Consider the following 19,301-nt stretch of genomic DNA (forward strand, 5'->3'; position numbering starts at 1 on the left):
AGGAGAATCTGTGAGTACAAATTCATGGTACACACATCTTGAGCTTTAACAGGCATTTGTCAGTCGTGCATGCTAATGGAGTATAATGACATTGATACTCACGTAGCATTATTTTAGGGTTATGTTTTGCTTACCCCATATTATTTGCACCTATGATAATTTTTATTGTAAGGAGTAAATCAGGACTCATCTAGATAGCAGGTAATTAGTAATCAGCTTAATATTTAAAACTTTAAACTGATAATTTACTTAAGTGGAGAAAGATTCCATATCTTTGCAAAACATAGGAGACATTTTAAAATTCAGAGGTGAACTAGGTGAGACAGGATGGCTCACGTAACTCAAAGAGCTTGCTCACAAAAATCCACAAAAATTAAAAATGTCAATGCAGAATGACTGCCTTGAGATTCTTCTGCCCTATGCTCCCTTAACGCCCATTATGTGCTCTACTCTAACACTTTTAAGACATGAATATAATGATTTACATTGTCCGGAAGCTCCTTGGGAACATTCGATCTTCTTTGTTTACCTCTATAACCTCAGCACACATTTGCTGAATAAATGAACTAGACACCAGGGCTTGAGAATTTTGTCCTTTACTTAATCATTGACACTCTATGGTAGTGAACGATTCCTGATTGTTGCAATTCGCCATACCTTGCTTCATGCTCCAGGAATACTTTGTGTGTCCCTCTGTCAGCACTTGTCTCATCATTGGAATTATTTGCTTATTTCTTTGTGTGTGGCAATAGCCTGGGAACTCCTGGTGGGCAAAACTCATCATTAATCCACCAGGCTGGGCATGGTGCTTGGAATTCAGCAAGTATTTGTGGAATGGTTCAATGAATGAATGATTTTCTCTCTCTGCTTTTCCTTGAAACAAAAGACATTATGTCTCCTAAGATCTTTTTACTTTAAGCAGTATAAGAGCCTTTGTATGAGTGCAAGGTATCATAATGTAATAATCAACTTAGCTTGTTAAGGATCCCTTTGTATTATTTTCATTAAATACTCATTTAAACCCTTTATTTTATATGTAAATAAGTGAGATTAAGATATTCAGCACCTATTAGTAGTTTTAGTAATAGTAGCAGTAGTACTGGAAATATTTTTAGGCATTTATAAAACATCTCTGGTTAGCTTTGCGCAGTGGCAGTATCGTAGCCAATGAGGTTTATCCGAGGTGCGATTATTACTAATTAGAACATCTCTGGTTAGATGATACAAATATATATGTTAAATTAGGTTATCATTATTATTATTAAGTCTGTTCATGTCTAGTTTGTTGATGACTGAAATCCAACAGCAACCATTAGAAAATTTTTTCTTATTTTATTTTTTAAAAGATTTTTAAAATTTATTTTTAGAAAGAGGGGGAGGGAGGGAGAAAAAGAGGGAAAGAAACATTGATGTGTGAGAAAAACAATCAGTTGCCTCTCTCATGCCTCCAACTGGGGACCTGGCCTGCAACCCAGGCATGTGCCCTGACCGGGAATCAAACCAGTGACCTTTCAGCTGGTAGGCCAGTGCTCAATTGACTGAACCACACCAGCCAGGGCAGAAAAAATTATTCTAATAAATACTAATTAGATATTTCCTCTTTTTGAAAACTTCACTGCATATTTTCACAGAAAAAATTATAATTATTTCCATTTTTTGAGCATTAGGTTCTTTATCCCATGTGAGGCAATTCATATCATTTATTAGGTAGAAGTCATTATACTCATTTTATAGTTGAGAAACTGAGGCTGAGAGAGGAGAATTATTTGTCTCAGGCCAGCAGTAATAAGTAGCAGAGCTAGGAGTCAAACCTGGGTCTCTCAGATTCCAAACCTGTTGTCTTAGCAAGATGCCTCTTCCCCAAAATTTCAGGCTGAAGTCTTGTGTCAGTAAATTGAATATAAATGTAAATAATCTCATGAAATCAATAGTGCTAAGGACATTCACAGGTAATTTTCTGTTTTTTCTACACAGAGATATAAAAGCCCCCAGATATCTTTAAAATAATAATTTTTCTCTTGGAAAGTGGTAGTTACCTTAAGAAGCTTGATCTGATTCAGGTTCATTTTTTTTGGCAAGAATACTTTATTGGTCAAACTCTGCATTTCATCCAAGTATCTGATGATCTCTGTTTTGTGAAATTAGCGGCCATTACTGCATTAGGAATTTGCAAAGTGCTGATATTCTAATGGCTTTATCTGTCTTCATTTGCTAGATGGAATACTCCTATAAAGAGAAACTCTCTCATCAATAACCTGAGGTACAGTTCTTTTAGAAAAGGCAGATAGATTAAATGCATGATTTACTTCCCTGTATCTATCAGTTTTCAGAATAATGGATTTGTTTTCTAGCATGCTCCAAAGGAGACCAACCAGGTTGTATCTGGGGTTTGTGTGTGTGTGTGTTATTATGCACTTACAGATTTTTAACCTATTTGTTGTATTTCAGTCCATTACAGTTATTATTCTGTTGATACTCAAACTTGAAAATGAACATAAAATTTAAAAATTGGATCAGTTAAGGATTATTACATTACAAATGGTTTTCCTTCATAGAATTTATTTACATAAAAAGCTTTCCTGTGTAGTTACACTTGATTTTTCAGGAATACATCTAAGGCCTTAAGTGGATTGAACCTGCACGGAGGACTCATACATATTCACTTAAATGAATGTGTCTGTGTGTATCTCTGGACGGTACATGGTATCCTAAGGAGGGATTACATGTCCACCTTTATGAAAGAGATCCCGAGTCACTGCTTGGGGCTAGGACTGTTTCTGAGGTGGCAGACAGTCTGCAGCAGTCCTTCCGACCTTAAACATGAGCACAGCATCTGAATACATTCTTCCGCTAGGACCACAGGAGGGGAGCGAGGCGAACATTAAACGATTTGTCAGGTTTACGTGCATTTTCATAGTATTCCTATCAAAGAAATTTGTCATAAGTGTCAAATTGCTGGGGGTTTTTTTTCCCAGTGACTCAAAGGTTTTATGGGGACTTCTGTTGTTATTTACATGTATGTGGAGAAAATTGCAATCTGTGAGTAATTTGAGAAATTCCAACAGTTTCAGCAGTAGTCATCCAGACGTCGAATGGGTTTCGAATACAGCATTCCCGTGCAGCGCTGCATATATAATGTATGTGCAGCGTATGCTGAGGTCTTTTTCAAAATATTTACATTAAACCTGTCAGGTATTTATGAATAGCAAAAATTAATTTCCCCTAGTTCTGCCTTCAGTTAGAGAAATGGATTTTCATGTAGAAGACTGTCACTGTTTCTGGCTTACTGGAACGGCTCACTTCAATGTCATAGAACTACACCAGGTGGCCTTCTAAGAGTCAGCTTAATGTGATTTCAAATGATAGGGTAGTGAATGTGAGGGAAATTAAAATAGTATCATACTTATGATTTAAAAGCAAGTTAATTACAAGGGCTTGTTAATAAACAAAGGGAAATTCAGAATGTATTGTCTATTATATAGCATATCAATAACAAGCGTGATGCTTTGAAAACAAAAAAATCTACCACTATGTGACTTTGAGATGACTTAAAAATATTTAATTAAATTGGTGACAATTGTGTTAGTCTACTAATGGCCTTATAGCATTTGAAAGAATTTTTAGATATTCATTTTAGCTCTTAAAGCACTTCTAAAAGCATTGTTTAACCAAAAAGATTAGCTACATTGTTGGCATTTTACCTAGAAAATCATAGATGATGTGTTTGATGTGAATGATTCTAACAGCACTGTACTTTGTCAATGTTCAGTTGATGCATTTTCTCCAGCTGAATACTTTTAAGGTCCTTAAAGGGCCAAAGCACATGGAATACCACTACTACTAAAACATGTTTCAGTCAATAAATGCTTTACTATTTTTGATGGCCGTGGGTGGTACGCCTCCCCAATGCTCTTGTCTTACATACCAGAACAAAGGAAAGGGGAGGGTATCTGATGTATTTTAAGAAATTATTTCAATTCCAATTTTTAAAAAATCATTCTAAAATTTTAATGTATAGAACGTATTAAAAATGTCTACTATTTGTTAACTTTTGACAATATCATAATATTTCCAGGCCTAGGTTCTTTTAAAGAATTATTAACAAAGACATTATTTTTAATATCAATAGTTCAGTAATGTGGTAGCCTTTGAGGAAACAGGAGGCGATGACCAGGACCTTCCATTTCCCACTGTGCGTATGAACCCGCTGGGAGCCCGAGAGATGTACGAGTATGAAGAACAGGGACCGGTGTTTTCAATACATGGCTTGTAAAAATCTCATTTTCTAGTCACAAGATAAACTGAGGGTAGATTCTTCCCTCCCTACGTTATACTGTTAGGTGATTGATGAACCTATTCTTTTAAAAATTATTCCAAGGAATTTTATAGTTTTTGTCCCATTTTTTTTAAGGTTAAGAATTTAGTCCAACTTTTAACATGTCTCCTTTTAAATAATGGGTCCAATATAACAGGGTTACATGGAGTTCAGATCCCAGAAATATTGCTTGACTAACACAATGTTTTATATAGTGTTCCTTTTAAAAGTCGCCCGTGTAATATACCATGGTATACCTTGAGACTGTACAACCCTGCTACAAAAGATTTCTTTGTAAAATCCTAAAATCCAGCTCTTTTAAGGTTCTTTAAACATCCTGGCTAACAGCCCACACTGCTGTGCTGATGTGGATATAAGAAATTCCATTTGAATGAGAAAGACAGCTGACATATTCATCATTTTATCAGAGGCCACAGCATTGTTAGTCACAGAAGTCAGTGGTTTGGTTCCAGTCACGTATCCGTTTTTCCACAGGGCCTCCTGCTTCACGGCCATTGTTCATAAGCATCACATGTATCTATTTTATGTAAAATAAATAGTAATACTGCAAACCTCTTTGGTGCATACCAGCATCAATTTTATTTGAGGTTTGTTTGTCATAGCTGTTTTGATAAACCTTTGAATCTTATATTATACTTGTATTATTTTAGTTACATACAATTTCCCTTTAAGAAAAGTATATGAAATGTTTTTGGAGCACATTTAAAAAGAACATAATTTCTGCATTTTTTGGTCTTGTCATAGTGTTACAATGCTAGGCCATCGTTCTCAGGCATCTTCTACGGGAGTTTAAACATTAGAGAAAAGGCAGGAAAGGATGTTTTTAGAGACTATTTGACTAAGTTAAGTGTTATGTCATAGTACTTGGGAATTAAGACTTTTGACTCCATTCCTTAAAGTCCTATGTATAGCATATATTTATGTACATTCATTTTCGGAATATGGCTTCTCACTGATCGTGTCATTTTTATCAATATTTTAATCAATTAGTCATTAAAAATGGTACTCACAGTATAGGAAGAAGCTAGTCATTTGCTTTTGAAGTGTCAATATGTTGGAACAATAAGATGTTTTGTTGATCAAAGTTAGGTACAGATGTCTAAGAAACCACAGTTATTAATATTACCGTGTATAGATTGTTTTGACAAATACGTAGGCATGTGAATTCAAAAGGAAGTGAACTGAATGATCTGTTCCTGCCCGGAAAGAAAGTGATGAAACAGGAAGCATGGGTGGGAAGGAATCCAGAAACGTAAACTTGGAATGTTTTCTCGCATACTATAGCACTGGAGATACTCTTAGACTTGTGCCACGAACATTTATTGAGTTCCTACTGTGTGTCAGGTACTGTGTTTGGTACGTGAGACAAACATGTCAATTTGCGTGCCCTTGGGGAGCTGAGAGTACATTGGAGAAACCTGGTGTACCTAATAGTTATGACAGGAACACAAAAAGGGGCAAACTGATATTTCTGTGGGAGGCAGGGAAGGCATCACTATTAAGGCAGAAAATGGAAGTATTAAAACTGAAAAAAAATTATGAGGACTTTGTAAGTTCATGTTAAAGAACTTTACTTTCATCCTGATGGCATGCCGTTGAAGTCCCCCCCCCCCGCCCACATGGTGACAGATTACATTTGTGTGTTAGAAATACAATTTCAAAATGACAGAGTAAAGATGACAGTTACCTCCATCTTTACTGTGAGGAGCAAATCCAATGATCTACTTTTTTAATAATGGGAACAGATGCATAGGCTGAGAGCGGGAGCTTTCCTGCAAACTCTGCTTGAAGTCTTGGGAAACACACAACAGATAGGGTGAAGCGTGTTGCAGGAAACAAGCGTTCAGGAAGGGGGTGCAGCGGAGCTGAGGAAGAGAAGCTATATCATGGTCTGCCGTGGGGTGCTAAAACTTCATTCGGCTCAGGGGAAGGAAAGGCACAGAGAATTTATTCAGTCCTACGTCCTATTAGGGATCCCAATAACTTAATGGCCTGCGCTGCTGGTCTGGTCCGCCCCGCCACGAAGCTCATGTAAATAGCTGGTCTTGGAAAACTTCACGTTGCTCAAAGAGGAGTAATTTTTTACTAAAAAATGGAGCCAGCGGGATCAATACAGAAAGATTACAAGGAAAATGAAAGAAATAGACAGAAAAAAGTAGCAAATAAATACTAGAAAGGAATTAGATTAGAATAGAGGCAATAACAATAGTTGGTCATGAATTTAAAATGGATGGATAGATAGATAGGGAGAGAAGGACAGAGAGGGAGGATGGAGGGCAAGAGAGAGGCAGGCAGGAAGGAAGGAGAAAAGAAGGAAGGAAGGAAGGAAGGAAACCTTAATGAAGTAGTTGCTTCTATAAAATAAGGATTAGAAAAAAAAGATATGGTGATTCAACTGAAGTAAATGAAATATGAGTTGGAAAAGCTCAGAAAAGAGGATGAAGAAATAAAAACTATTAAAAATGAAAGACATACTGCATAGTTTATTTCTGTAGAGTGACTATATAATTTATTACCTGAACTTGAACACTTGTGGGTCCTATTAGTAACATGCCAGAACCATAGGCGTAAATCAGCTGTCCTGGGCCAAGCAGGACCTGTGGTCACTTGTTATTTTGCCATCTTAGAATTCCTATGAATTTCTTGTCTTATAGCTTGTTTTCAAAAAAAGGACTCTATCTGGATGATTCAATCTCTGTAGGCCATTTAGTCTCTTGGGTTCTTGTTTACTTTCTTTCAAAAAATACTTTTGTTTTACACTAAGGTGACCAATATTTTAAAAATATTCTGATGACTTTCCTTTCCCTGGTAATAGATTGGTTTTTCTTTCCAAGTTACCTTCTGACTGAATCTGAGTTTCTCAGTGGAAAATGATCCCTGTCTGTGATACCCTCCCCGGGAAAGTACTGTATGGGCCACGCATTTACTCTCTCTCTCTCAAAACTTTAGTTTCCAACTCCTGTACTTTTTACTTGGATACACTTATTATTTATATTTTGCTCCATTTACTTTAATATTCTCTTCTCCATATATATTCTATATACATTCTCTTCTCCATATATATTATATACACACACAATATATATATGTATATCATATATATACATGTATTAACATATGCATATAATATATATTATATACATATATTATATACGTACACACATATAATATATATAATTAATCCACATATAATTCATATATACAATATATGTATATAAGATATACATATATAATATAATATATAAATAAATGTAAAATATATAAATACCCCTCTCTATATATCTTTTATCTTTTTATATCTGTATCTATCTGTCTCTATCTATCTTGCAAGTTACAGACATGGTATCTCTTTACCCTTCAATACTTCATTGTGAATTTTCTAAGAATAAGAATATTCTCTTATATAATCACAGCACAGTTAAAATCAATGAGTTAACGTTGACACAAACTATCATCTAACTCACAATACACATTCATGTTTTACCCTGTCAGTGATATTCTTTGTAGCTAGTTTTTCTACACCAGTCCCCATTTCAGGATCATGCATGTCACATACTTGTCCTGTCTAGTTAGCCTCCATTAATCCAGAACAGTTCCTTATTCTGTCTCACTTGATCTTGACTTGTTTGAAGAGTACAGGACAGTTATTTTTTTGACAGTCCTTTGATCTGTTTTTGTCTTCCGTTTCCTCATGATCAAACACAGGTTATACCTTTTTGGGAGGCCTATCGCAGAGGGACGATGTCTTCAGCAGTGCGTCATGTCAGGGGACAGCATCTTACTGGTTTGTCCCAGTACTGGTGATGTTGACACTGGTCACTTGGTGATGATAAAGGTGATAATAGGTTTTCCACTGTGTGTTTGATATATTTTCTTTTGTAATTAATAAACAATTGTGGAGGGAACTTTGAGAAATAGACCATTCCCCATCAAACTTTCATCAGCCAATTTTAGCATACATTGATGATTCAAGTCTGAATCAATTATTATACAGATCATTCCTTCTACATTTATTAGTTGACATGCTACTATAAGGAAGAGCTTCCTATTTCCCCTCTTGTATATATGTAGGTATGCATGTTTATATATATTTATATGTATTCTTGTTTTATTCAGTGAATTAAAATCTTTTGCTTTTATTATTTATTCTGGTACTCAGACTGTCTGAGATTTGGTCAGTAGGAGCCCCTTCAGGCTGACGACTTTGTCCTTTTGGCATAGACCTGTCCCTTTGTATATGCTTTTTAACTTTTTGATACAATGAGGTATCTCAGGCTCATTTTATACTTTCCCTGCCCCAGTCATTGAACCAGCTACCCTTCAAGCTACACTAGTTCTGTTTAGTAAAAATTGTGCTCAAAAGTTACTTGGGTTAGTCCCGCCCCACTCCCCAAGCTCCTCCAACACTGCCATCTCCAGTGTCAGGGGGCTCTAAACCACACTACTAGCGGTGTGCTAGGGGAGGAAAGTTTCCCCTGGGGCTAGGTCCTTGTCTTCCCAGTTTGGGCAGTTGCTGGGCACCCAGGACTTCCCACCCAGGTGGCCTTCTATGCCTGGCCCATTGCTCTCGCTTTGCTCATGTCTGTCTAACCGCCTACCACACCTTCCTCTTCCTTTCCTCACCCTTATTAGCTTTGAGAGCCACGCTTTCTTTCTTAATATACTATAGAACATGGTTTATGTACCATACACTTTCTTTGATGCAAGTTATCTCTTATTAGTTGGTAAATAGAAGAATAAAGTAGGAATAATGTGGATATTGTGTTGATTTATACGTGATTCTCCTATTTTTTACAGTAATGTTTTGAAGTCATTGAGGCAAGCTTTCTCCCAAGAGAAAACCTGAACACTTTTTGAAGACCTCAAGAAAAAGCTGAAAATATACAGAAGTGCCTTCCTTAGGGGTGAATAGCGGCTCATTTAGTGTCTTTAAGAACCTGTGTTCTTCTCGCTACGATAAACCATATGTTGTAGCCGCAAGTGCAGGAGAAAAGGCTGCAAAGATATTCCCTCGGCATTAAAACAATGCTTAAGTGAAGAACATCGTACTCTGGATTATTCATACTTTGAATTTAATGAAAATGGTCTCTTTAGAATGAAATGCCTTCCAGGACTTACATGTCTGCAAGGAGAAAGCATGAGCCTCATCAAGGTTAAAGCTGCTAAGAATTGACTAAGCATCAGCAGAATGAGCTATACTAGTATTTTAATCAGATTGTTATTATTTTCAGTTTTGCTCTGGTTAAAAAGTTTTAAGTGGTCTGACCTAACCCTATTTTTCTTATAAGCCCTAATGTCTTTTTAGTTCATAATTTTGCAGAATGCAAATAATTTCAGGAAAGTCTACATAGTTGTTTTTATAAGCAAGCAAATTCTAATATTTACCAAATATTTACACAACATAGTTTTTCTAATGTAGTAATTATGTATTTTATTTCTATTAAAATTGTATCCTCACTTATGAGAATTCAGAATACTATTTTACTCTAGAGTCTTACCTAATTAACTTTATTTGTTGACTAATATATTTTAAAATGAAAATCAATGTAGATGAATATTCTGATTGAGTTAGCACTTACTTTAACTTCCATTCAGAGGTTTGGTCAAACCAAAGCCAAGAGGCCAAGACAGGTTAAGTAAAGTTTATGAGATTCCCTAAGTGTTCCAGACAGCGTCTGCTAGACTACTGGCGGGGATAATTTGAAATAGGTATGTTTTTGAAGAGGCTTAATGTTTTTAGTTTCCCCCCAAAAGAAGGGTATGAAAGAATAATTTTAATTTAATATTCTTAAAAACATCCCATGTTTATCCTTAAAATCATCAATGAAATTCCCTTCTTATTTAAAAGATGGTCTTTATGATTACCTGGACATTTGGGAAACTTAGCAATTGATGTCACGCATTATTTATTCTATTGCTGGTTCAGAAATGCCTGTTTAGACAAATCAAGAGGGATTTTCAGCAGCTTGAGCCTTCTTTTTCTTTTTAAGATGGCAGAGTCAACAGTTCAAGGATAAAAATTCTAAATTGATTGAGTTACAAATGAATACAGTGTTAATTAAGCTAGGCCATTGTCTTTAAAGTGGAGTCAGTACATTGGAAGTCAGATTTCTCTTGCTGTTTAGTCAAACTGCCTCGGGCTGCAACTGCTTCCTTATTAGGTTACCGGCAATAGGGAGATGTCATTGTTTGCTGCTGAAGCTAGGCTTTCTGTTAAAAATCACAGCGTGAGGCTTAAACTGCTGCAACCATTATCCAGTGCTAACATGTCACTAAAGGTCTGCTAATAGAACAGGAGGAAAAATATCAATCTTTAATTTTAGAACGGCTTAGTAACCTGTAGCACCTGTTCATTTTCGCCCATCAACCCGCCTAAAATGAGACGAGGGTGATCCTTTGGTGGGCAACCGATGAGACCCTAACACTGTTTCTCCTCTTTTACCAGAGGAAAATTTAGAATTTAAGCGAGACTGAAGGGAAGAAAAAAAAATACTCTAAGTAAATGTATTTTTTAAATTTTTTTAAAGAGCTAGGCTAATTTGATGTTATCCAATGATGACTAGGTTATTATAAATAATTTTTAAAGGATTGTTTTGTTTAATTTTCTGAAATGCATTTTGTAGATGAAAGCTAATTGGTAAGGACATATTACAGTGGTTAAGAGGGCAAGTTTTCTATAGAAAGCAGAAACTCTTCCAAGCTGTAAGTAACAGCCAGCTTACACTTACCTATTTAAATATAATAAACAGAATTAGCACCGAGCAGCTGCTAGCTTTCTCTTAGGTAGAGCTCCAGGCGCTGTCCCAGCATGGGGCAAAATTGAAGAAGGCATTGAGGCCTGCCCTTAGTGGAGGTGAAAATGGAGGATGGCTCCCGCAAACGGCTGTGAGCAGCGCAGGTTCCAAAACTTCCAGTGATGCTGGAGCCAGTTCCACACACTTAGCAAATAAGTATGTAATAATAAAAGCAACATAGAATTGACAGTCTCAAAGTGTACCCATCCCTTTAATTAAATTAACAAGTAAGTTACTATTCTGGGCCAGCTATTTACTAGGTATTGAGAACATCCAGATGGGTAATAATAATACATGTCCCCTGCTCTCCAACGTGGAACTTGCGATCTGTTATTGACACTCTCTGTAAAGCCCTTGTGGCCGAGGGAGTTAGCACACACTTACTTTTCGTTTGGTTTGGGTTCGGGGTTTTGTGGGCGGGGAAACTGAGTTACAGGTTGGCTGTGACTTGCCCAAGGGCGCAAGATAAATGGCGGCACAAGGACGAGGAGAGCCCAGTATTCGGACCCCTAGTCCAGGGCTTTCTGTTTGTTTTTAGCTGTAGTAAGATGAAGGTACAATTTAAGGGACATTTTTGTGGAGTAACAGTATGGGAGCATTTGATTAAAAATTCAATTCTAATGATGGAAATCCAGAAGTCAGATATATGAGGTAGGGGGAAAGTAGGTTTATAGTTGTTCATATGGAAAATAATACAATAATTTATAAATAATAACACAAGAACGAACTCTGTTTTGTGTACTCACAACTGTAAACCTACTGTTGCCCCACCCTGTATTTTAATTCTCTTCAAAAGGAAATGTCAGTAAAATAACACATTGCCCCTTTTACAGAGAGAGTTATCTTGTGTTTGTAACATTCATGGGCATCTGATCCCGGTCTTTTGGATCTGCCTGTCAGAAATACCATAGACCGCGAAGACGCACATGCACCCCACCCCCACGCATGCCTTTGACCAATTTCACATCTGAGATGTGACATTTAGCCCTAAAATCTCCTTAGCCCAAAGCCGCTGTCGTCCTTGTCTTGAGCATTCCAACTTTTAGCATTTTCTTCCGTGGTCACTCATGTGTTGCATCTGTCCTGAGGTTTACATCAGAGCAGGCTCAGCCTCATTCTGCCACGACCATTTCCATCATCACAAGTACTTGATCTGTTTCACTTTTTATGGAATCGATAAACCTCATCCCTAAAGAGTCCAGCAGGCCTTTGATTCCTGACCTGACATTTGCTAATGCTATTCCTGATGACCTGCCACTCCGGATCTGCGGCACTGCACTCCGTGTTTGACAACACTCATAATATGAATCAATATTCAGCATTCAGTAAGTGAGCTGGGGAGTCGTTTCACTGCTGCAAAAGGCAGCCTTGCCCCTGGGCAGCTGTCAGAAATGGGTAGTTATTAATAGCTCTCTCTTTTCACTTAGCATAGTCAGTAGGGGTCAGGCAGGAAATGATTTAATCAGTTTATGATATCTGTGACAGAGAGCACTTAAAATGTAATCACAAAATTTAGGTGGAAGTGTCCCTGGGCTGTTGTAATGTTTTCCTCACTTAATTTTCCCCAACGCTGATGCAGTGCGGCACATACTGAGAGACTGAACGTACAGCAAAATGACGCATGACTGGGTGTTGGTTTCATTTCTCCCCCTGTAAACTCGCCTTTTCAGTGGGATTGTTCACTTCAGAATATAGACTGTAAATCCCTAAGGGACGAATAGGGATAAATCTTTTGGGTTGGCTTGCCTGGCTCTGCAAAATGTATCTGGTGTCGAGGGGTCTTGTGGGTAGAGAAAGGAGAACCTGATTGGGCAGAAGAGGCTCAAGCTCCTAAGTCTCTTTCTGATTCCCAAAGAAAATGCAAATGCACTAGATACCAGGCAACATGCTCCAGGTACAAAAGCCTCCACTCTGGAATTGGTCATCTTAATTGGACCCTTAACAGCACTGGAAATTAGTGCGACAGCAGCACCAAAGCCATTCTAGGCCGCTGGCTGGGGAGGACGGGTCCTTAGCAAGGATTGGTCAAGTTGGGAAGTCAGGGTTCAGGTAAGAAGAGTGGGTTAGGAGATGGTAGGTGAAAGATTAACCCAAAACTTAATAGGCAGTGAATGAAATCATTTCAACTTAATGGTCCCGACTCTGTTGGATATCACAGAATGAATGTTAGACACACACATGCCGCTTCCAGTCCCAGGCTAGAGTTCTCTGTGAATCCAGAGCCTTGACAGATCTGCCCTTGCCCCAGACCATCTCTCTCCACGTGCTTTGGTTTGCGCTATTCTTTGCCTATTTTCATAAAGTAGGAAGCTGTGGTCTCATATGAAACCACCTGTCTAATAACAGGTGTCTCCTGTGACAGGCATGATTCTAAAATGGGCCTCATGTCTCCTGGCCCTTGGTGTACTCATACCTCCTCCCAGATATTTAGTTAAACACTAACCTAGCTATGTTGTGGAAGGATTTTGCAGACATCATTAAGGCCCCAAATCAGTTTACCTTAAGGCATGGAGAATATCTGAGTGGACCTGACCTAATCACATGAGCCCTTTAAAACTGGGTCTAGATGTCTGTGACAGGAAGTCAAAGATTGGAAGCATGAGAAGGATTTGCTCACTTGAAGATGGAAGGAGCCATACGGTAAGGAATGTGGGTGGCCCTTTAGTGACACCCTGCAAGGAGCAGGGTTTGCCATCCTACAACAGCAAAGAGCTGAATTCCATCAACAACAAGAACGAGCTTGCAAGTGGATTTTTCCCCAGTGCCTGCAGATGAGAAAGTCTGGTCAACACCTCCATTTCAGCCTGTGATGCCCTGAGCAGAGAACCCATCCCCACAATGCTGGGCTTCTGACCTACAGAACCATGAACGAATAAGTGGGTGCTATTTTAAGCTGCTAATTGTATTGTGCAGGAATAGGAAACGAATGCATCTTTTTTTGGCTCTTGCCAGTTCCACATTAGTTGCCTCCTAGGTCAGAAGAAAACATGACCTTATTTTTTTATTTTCACATCCTATGTCCATTTCAAGGTCATCTGTTAAGTTCTTTCTATTGGAGAAAAATATTCTCAGTTCATTTGCAAAGAGATGATTTGTGATCCTCTGAAGCAAGTGAATAACTAAGTCTTTCTTAATTCACCAGCTCTGTCCACCTCTCTGGATTCTGTCTGGTGACTCATCACTCAGGCACCCCCCCACCCCCCGGCCAGGGAATTCTCTGCCAGAGTGTGCTGATTATAGTTATATAATCCCCCAAACACTGAAAATGTACATTGAGTGGCAAACATAATTCGCCCCAAGGGAAGAGGAGAATCCTTCTCTCACAGCAGGAAGATTCAGTTTTTTTCCCTGTTAGGTCACCTGCCCCAACCTCTTGAGCCACTCATGTATTTTGAATACATTTCTTGGCAGAGGATTATTATCCTTTTATATATTGGCTTAACTTAAGGACCCCAAGGCCTCAAACTCCAATTAGCCTATTCCTATGTGATATCCACCAACCCCACCTATTCCTGGGCTTTCATCTTAGAAGGAATAATGGGTCTTCTTGAAATTTGACCATTTTTGTCCCGGACCCAGCTCTATCACATTAAAAATCATAGTGTTATATGGACAGCATCTTTATCCTTCTCTTGCTTGGTCTATAGTTCTTATTAACTCTGGCACCTAAGATTTTTAAAATATGAGAGAGTCACTCTCATCTCTCTGTATTGGAACTATAATTAAAAGGTGGACAGAGAATGGGGAAGGAAGATGTGGGGAAAAGGAATGTGTGTGGGGAATCATATTCACAGAAATTCCTTGCTAAGGAGACAATGTCAGTGTAAAGAGCAAATATATGTGTATGAGGTCTGTCCAGAAAACGTCCAGCCGTTGTTAATATAATGAGAATGGTATGCGTGACATTGATGTAACCTGGCAGCCAAGGAGAGTGAACTGGAATGTGCATGTGTGAATAATGACAACTCCACTGTACTAGTCAATGGGGACAGTAGATGCCATTGAGTGAGCATGTGTACCCTGTGGTCATTGCATTCAAAATTCCTGAGCAAGTAAAGCAATGAATCTGCATCAAATTTTGTGTTAAGCTTGAACATTCCTCCACGGAAACTATTCGGATGATTCAGAAGTCCTCAGCTATGGACAACTGGTGATTGGCAGCTTCATCACCACAACGTACCTGCTCGTGTATCACATCTCATGCAGAGTTTTCTGGTGAAACATCAAATCACCCAGGTGACCCAGTCCCGCTACAGCCCAGATTTAGTGCCCTGTGACTTCTGGCTTTTCCCCAAACTAAAATCACCTTTGAAAGGGAAGAGATTTCAGACCAACCATCAAGATTCAGGAAAATACGATGGGGCAGCTGATGGCGATTGGGAGAACTGTGTGAGGTCCCAAGGTGCCTACTTTGAAGGGACTGAGGTATCATTGTCCTATATACAATGTTTCTTGTATCATATATCTTCTTCAGTAAATGTCTCTATTTTTCATATTACATAGCTGGATACTTTCTGGACAGGCCTCATATATCCACACTGTAAGTTAGAAACCCTATTGTACTTTGCTCTGAGTAAATTTATCTGGTTCTGGTATGAATGCCAACATACCATCAAGGGACGTTCTTCATAGATACACAAAGGTAGATGACGTAGGTCCTCAGTTTTCTCGTATGGAAAGTGGGGATGATGTCACATGATTCCTAGGACTGTGAGGAGGATCCAGTGAAGTAACGTGGAAAAGCACTTAGCGCAGCGCCTCACTGTGATGTCCCAGAGCTTACTGTGCTGATACCATCTCTGTGCTTCCACACAAATTCATCTGTACTTACATAACATTTCAACAAATCTTTCCCATTGCTGCCCTTTAAAAAGCATTCTTCAGCTTAGAGCCCAGTCAGGATGTTTTGAAGAAAGCATGGCCTCAATGCTAATGGACTGGCTGTGTTCCAGCATCTTTTTGTTGGGAACTGTCTCTTGCAGCTGAATGTTAAATGCAGATCACAGGTGACCCTAATACAACTACCCAAGAAGGCAAATCTGACATCTCTCTTCCTTATGCATAAAACTCCAGGGAGCTTCAAGGCCCATCAGTAATGGCCAGAAGAATACAAAGGGCAGCAAGTACAATTGTCTTCAGAACTTCCAACCCTGCCAACATTATGCCTAAACCACCTGCTTAGAGTCACCTGGATGAAGGTATTTTAAGGCCCTTGTGCTCAGGTTTCTGGAGTCAGTTTGTAAATTCGGTTAATGTGACACATCAGGCATGCCCACCCGCTGCGTGACGCTGTGTGAAGCCCTGCATCCGGTTCTTTGTCAGGACATTCTAAGAGAGGGAAGAAAGATCTTGCAAACGTGGGTTTCTGCCCCCCAAATCAAATAGCACTATATAACCCTGTGATTAGATTACTGTACACATTTGCCCTAAACCCTGGAACACTGCCTGGAATAGCTTTCACTATTCCATTTTGTTTAACAAAACAGAACACTGAAGAAACTGCCTTAAAAATAATTGGCTTTTAGTTCTTGATGTTGTCATAGATCGTGTACAGGAGGAATTTAAGTAGATGGACATTCACTGATGGGTAGTTGAAAACTTCAGCCCCAGGGCCTGTTCTCGGTAGGCCCTGTGAAGATGCCCAGGGACACCCGTATGTTCCCAGTGATTTTGTCTGTCGTCATTACTCCATCGGAATATCTTTCATAAAATTCAGAGGAGAAAATTTTTTCAAAACCTCATTTTATTTCTGGCTTTCTCAAGCCATACAAACTGAGTCAAATCACTTATCTAGGGCTTGACATTCTCTTCCTAGAACTGTAAGATTTTATGTTGTGAGCTTGCAGTCGTTAACAGCTCTAAAATTCTGAAAGTTTATACATTTGGGGTCCTTCCACACAAAATACTATAGCGGCCTCAGAATCTGGTTATGAGGTCTGGACATATTTTCCATTTGTTGAATACTCCTTATGTTTCAGGGACCATGCTAAGCAATTTACATACATCCTCTTATTTAATTCCCGTTTTACAAATGAGGAAACAGCCACAGAGAAGCTAAGTAATTTGTCCAGAGTTACGTGGTCTTGGTGATGCAGGTGAGATACGAAAACTGGTCTCTTTGATCACAAAGCCTGCCTCTTAACCATTGGGTGATTATTCAGCCTTAGGGACAGAATAACTCTATATAGTTTTAGGCAGGACATTTCCCCGATAGCCATTAGAAAAATTTGCAAAAATTTTAGAAGAAAGAGTTTCACTTATAGGTGAGATCATATGGTATTTGTCTTTCACCGCCTGGCTTATTTCACTTAGCATAATGCTCTCCAGATCCATCCAAGAAGTTGCAAAGGGTAGGAGCTCCTTCTTTCTCTCTGCTGCATAGTATGAAACTTAATCAAGCAAGCAAGCAAAATATAACCAGAGACATTGAAATTAAGAACGAACTAAGTAACCTTAGGAGAGGTGGGAGGGAATAATGGAGGGAAAGGGGGAAGGGTTGTCAGGGAACATGTATGAAGGACACAAGGACAAAGCCAAAGGGGATTAGGATTGAGAGTGGGAGGTGGGGATTGCTGGGGTGGGGTGGGGGTGAGTTGTGGGGGAAGATGGAGTCAACTGTACTTGAACAACAATAGAAAGTTTTTAGAAAAATATTTTAGAATAAGGGAACAGGAGAATTGGAAAGAAAGTAAGATTTCTCTTTTTAGTCTACATTTTCCTTGCCTAGTATAAGGAATATTAATGTATTGTCAATGTTGGTAATATTGGTATTAATATTGGGCTGAAATTGTTGTCATACCTGCCATAAATCTTTAGGTTTATTTGTATGTATGTGGTCAAGGGTGATTTTTCCATTCTTCATTATTCCTCTGGATAGTACTGAGTGTGGCCTGCTTGATGTCTTACCTCCATTTCTGTGCATGCAGCATGTAGGATGACCGTATAATTTATCATACAAATGGGAACACTTTTGAGAGTGAAAGGGCACCTGTTAATAATCGTGCGAGAACAATGGTATGAGCCAGAGCTGTCCCGGGCATACCAGCAGCAGAGTCGGTCCCCGCGGGTGTGTGAGAGTGGGTTTGTGGTTCTTGTTCTGGTTGATAGGACAGAGGCTCTCAGATATTTAGCCTAAAATACAAAGTTCTCTTTTGGACCCACGAAAATTTAGTAAATCTTCACGGCAAACACTTGTTGGGCAATGTCCACATGTCGAATTCTCCTTGACATGTAGTACGTGTGAAGTAAAATCATGTTTATTTAGCTAAAGAGTTCAAAGTCAGACTGATCCCTTGTTGCAGAAATTAAGCCCCAGACATGTACTATGATTTAAAGTTTCACAGCCCATCAGTGTATTTTGGTGAAAATCTATAATATCTTCAGCAAGTAGCAGACACTATTCAAGCACCAGTAATTGACCGGTACAATAGTCCACTGTTGGTACCGTGTGGACTGCTGACCCAGAAGGTACGTGTAAATGGCGCTTGAACCTTCCTCATTTTCTCCTGTGTTCTCTCACACAAGTGCTGCGATTCTGGTGTAACTATACGTTAGTTCTACTGAGAAAAGACAAGTTGATTTTTAACCTCTGCTATGTATCGTTGTATCCATTAAAAGGACACGGCATCCTTTTGTTCAGGGGCGAGACACAATTTTTTAAGTTACAAGTGCACTCTTAAGAATGGTGTTTCCCCGCTGTGGCCCACCAGAGTTGGATGGTAAGACATTCAACAACTGTATCCTTTTTCTCCCTGTTCTAATCAATGATGCAACTCTTCTCACAGATGAATAGAGTTTCTAACTATAATTTCACACTAAAATAAAAGAATAAGTTACCAAATGAAGATATTTGAATGAGTTTAAAATTTAAGACCTCCCTCTTACAAAGTAGCTTTCGTCTAATAGCATGTTGGTTACTTCTATTGTTTGGTCGGGTATTCAGGTTCTGTAAGACACAAAATTTTAAAAACAGGTTCTGGGCACTAATATGAAGTGATTTACAAATAAAGAAGTATGGAGAATCTCTAGAATTTGACACTATTTAATTTTTAAAAATGTTCGCTTATCTGTCATGACATTTTTTTTGCAACCTCATTCACTCATTGAACAAATATCTAGTGTCTGTGTACTAAGCCGCAGTTACTGGGATAGATATTAGACATTCAAAGATG

At 38.6% G+C, this 19,301-nt stretch overlaps 1 protein-coding gene and 1 non-coding gene across 3 annotated transcripts in view; both read left to right on the forward strand.

Moving 5' to 3' along the window:
• The window catches only part of CAMKMT (calmodulin-lysine N-methyltransferase), a 333,952-nt gene that overhangs the window by 152,504 nt on the left and 162,147 nt on the right, over positions 1 to 19,301 (forward strand). The gene's annotated exons all lie outside the window — the stretch shown is intronic.
• LOC112298210 (U4 spliceosomal RNA) lies at positions 1,139 to 1,274 on the forward strand. Its single transcript, XR_002974117.2, has one exon. It is a non-coding gene; the product is annotated as a U4 spliceosomal RNA (small nuclear RNA).

The sequence above is a fragment of the Desmodus rotundus genome, chromosome 5 (assembly GCF_022682495.2).
Source record: "Desmodus rotundus isolate HL8 chromosome 5, HLdesRot8A.1, whole genome shotgun sequence".
Classification (NCBI taxonomy): domain Eukaryota; kingdom Metazoa; phylum Chordata; class Mammalia; order Chiroptera; family Phyllostomidae; genus Desmodus; species Desmodus rotundus.